The following is a 3,653-nucleotide window of genomic DNA, read 5'->3' on the forward strand; positions in this document are numbered from 1 at the left end:
GTTGTCATGCAGCCCATGGGCCATGAGTATGACATGCTTGGACAACAGCATGGAGTAGAAGAAACAGAAGTATTTCCCATATAGCCCTCACCCTAACACTTGTGTAGCCACCCCATTATCAACATCCCCTGTCAGAGTGATACATTTGGTACAATAAATAAACGTACATTGATACATCATTGTTACCTAGAGTGCACAGTTTACGTTAGGGTTTGGTATTGGTGTTGTACAAGTATATAATGGCATCTCTGAACCAGTGTTGTGTCCTATAGAGTAGTTTTGCTGCCCTAAGAAAACTTCTGTGCACTGCCTCTTTATCCCTCCCACTTCCATACTTCTGAAAACCACTGATATTTTCACTATCTCCATAGTTTTTTTTTTGTTTTTTTTTGCTTTACAAAATGGCATATAGTTGGAATTACATAGTATGTAGTCTTTTCAGATTGACTTTTTTCATATAGTAATATGCATTAACGTTTCTTCTATGTTATTTCAAGCCTAGATAGTGAATAATATTAGAAGGAAATCATATTTCATTATCTCAATGGACTATCATATATCTATTCACCTACAGAAAGACATTTTGGTTGCTTCCAAATTTTGGCAATAGTAAATGGATAAAGCTGACATAAACATTGCGTGCATATTGTGCATGGGCATGTTTTCAACTCTTTGGATAAATATCAAGGACTGTGATTGTTAGATTACGGGTATGTTTAGTTTTGTAAGAAACAAACTGTCTTCCCAAATGGCTGTACTAGTTTGCATTCTCACCAGCGATGAATGAGAATTTCCGTTGCTCCAAATCCTCACCAGCATTTGGTGTTGTCAGTGTTTTTATATTGGCCGTTCTAATACAGGTGTAGTGGTATCTCATTGTTTTAATTTGCATTTCCCTGAGGACATATAATGTTGAGTATCTTTTCAGATGCCTATGTTCCATTTGTATCTGTTCTTTGGTGAAGTGTCTTTGAAGGCCTTTGGTCCATTTTATAATTGGGTTGTTTGCTTCCTTATTGTGGCATTTTTAAAGTTCTTTGTATTTTTTTAGTTTTGGCTGACAGTCCTTTATAAGGTACATCTTTTATAACATTTTCTCAAAGTCTAGGGCTTGTCTTCTCATCAAATTGAAATTGTATTTCAGAGGGGAAGATTTTAATTTTAGTGGAAATCAGCTTATTGATTATTTCTTTTACACGAGTTGTGCTTTTGATGTTGTAACTAAAAAGTTATCGCCAAATCCAAGGTCATCTAGATTTCCTCCCATATTATCTTTTTTTTTTTTTTAATATATTTTATTGATTTTTTACAGAGAGGAAGGGAGAGAGATAGAGAGTCAGAAACATCGATGAGAGAGAAACATCGATTAGCTGCCTCCTGCACATCCCCCATCGGGGATGTGCCCGCAACCCAGGTACATGCCCTTGACCGGAATCGAACCCGGGACCCCTCAGTCCGCAGGCCGACGCTCTATCCACTGAGCCAAACCGGTTTCGGCCTCCCATATTATCTTTTAAGAGTTTTATAATTTTGAATTTTACAGCTGCATTTGTGATCCATTATGAGTTCATTTTGTGAAGGGAGTAAGGTTTGTGACTAGATTGAACTTTTTCACAGAGATGTCCAGTTGTTTCAGCGCCTTGGTTGGAAAAAGACTCCCTTTGCTCCACTATATTGTCTTTGCGCCCTTGTCTAAGATCAGTTGATATGTGGGTTTATTCTGGGCTTTCTGATCTGTTTCTTTGATCTATTTGCCCATTCTTTAACAATGGCTCAGTCTCATTACTGTAGCTTTATCTTAAGTCTTGATGTCAGGTAGCACCAGTCCTCTCACTTTGTCCTACCTCGGTGTTGTGATGGCTATTCTGGGCCCTTTGCCTCTCCATACAAACTTTAGAACCAGTTTGTTGATATCCACAAAATAGCGTTTTGGAACTTAGATTGGGAGTGCAATCTAATCAGGGCTAGAAATTGGTAAGTACTGACAGCTCGACAATATCGAGTCACCCTATCTATGAACATGGAATGTTTCCCTGTGTCTTTGGTTTTCCTTTTATTTGTTTTATCAGAGTTGTGCAAGTTTTCTCATATGGGTGGTATAAATATTTTGTTAGGTTTATAACCAAGTACTTCATTTTGGGGGGTGCTAATATAAGTGGCATTTTTTTAGTTTCAAATTTTATTTCTTGATTGCTGTTACATAGGAAAGAGGTTGAGTTTGTATATTAATTAACCTTGTATCTTGTAACCTTAATATAATCACTTACTAATTTCAGGATTTTTATATCAATTATTTTTTATATATACATAATAGAGGCACGGGGTGGGGGGGTGATCTGTGGCCTCTTGCAGTCCAGGACCCCTCACTCCTTACCAGCTGCCTGCAGCAAAGGCGGGAGAGGCTCCCACCACCGTTGCTGGGCTCCTCAGCTGGGAGCTGGGCTTCTGGCTGAGCAATGTTCCCCCTTTTGGAGTGCACTGACCACTAGGGGGAAGCTCCTGTGTTGAGCATCTGCCCCCTGGTGGTCAGTACACATCATAGTGACTGGTCGTTCCACCATTCTGTTGATGTGCATATTACGCTTTTATTATATAGGATACATGTCATCTGTGAACAAAGATAGTTTTATTTTTTACCAATCTGTATACCTGTTATTTCCTTTTAGTGGGGTTTTTTTTTTTGCATTATCTATCACTTCCAGTCTGATGTTGAAAAGTGTTGGTGAGAGGGAATATCCTTGTCTTGTTTCTAATCTTAATGGGAAAGCTTATTGTTACTCATCATTCAGTTTGATGTTCATTGTGGGGTGTTTATAAAAATCCTTTACCAAATTGGGATGTTCCCTTCCATTCTCAGTCCTCTCATTTTCCATGAAAACATAGATCATGGCTGGGTTTGGGATTTTGACAACTGTTTTTTCTCCATTTATTGATATGATCATATGATTTTTATTCTTTAGTTTGATATTGTGATAGATTACATTGATTTATACCTGACTATTAAATCAGCTCTGTATACCTGGGATCAATGCCACTTGCCATTTTGTGTAATTCATTTTATACCCTGATGGATTCAACTTGTTAAGATTTTGCTGAGAATTTTTATATCTATGTTCATGATAGATATTGGTCTGTAGTTTTATTTCCTTGTAAAGTGTTGGTCTGATTTTGGTATTAGGATAATGCCAGCCTCCTAGGATGATTTAGGAAGTATTCTAATACAATACTCATAGAATTATTAAGTATTCCTTCTGCTTCTATTTTCTGAGAGTATAGAGAATCACCATAATTTTCTCCTCAAATGTTTGGTAGGGTTCATCAGTGAATCCATCTGGGCCTGGTGCTTTATATTTTCAAAGGGTATTGATATTTCATTTTTTAATAGAAATTGGCCTATTCAGACTTCTTTCTCATGTGAGTTTTGGCAGATGATTTTAATTGATCCTTCAAGTTCCTGCTGGAGCATTCAATGAACTCTTGTCTTCTCATCAGGCAGAAATATCTGTATACAAATCTGTGTACACACCTTGCATCCTCTATCTAAACTCAAGATCTGGTACATCATAACGTTACTCAGTTCAGGTTTGCTCTATGAGTGGGAAGGGGTCCTGACACCATCTTGAACAAATGGTGTGTGGATGAGCATATATTTT

Source organism: Myotis davidii, unplaced genomic scaffold, assembly GCF_000327345.1.
Source record: "Myotis davidii unplaced genomic scaffold, ASM32734v1 scaffold336, whole genome shotgun sequence".
NCBI lineage: Eukaryota > Metazoa > Chordata > Mammalia > Chiroptera > Vespertilionidae > Myotis > Myotis davidii.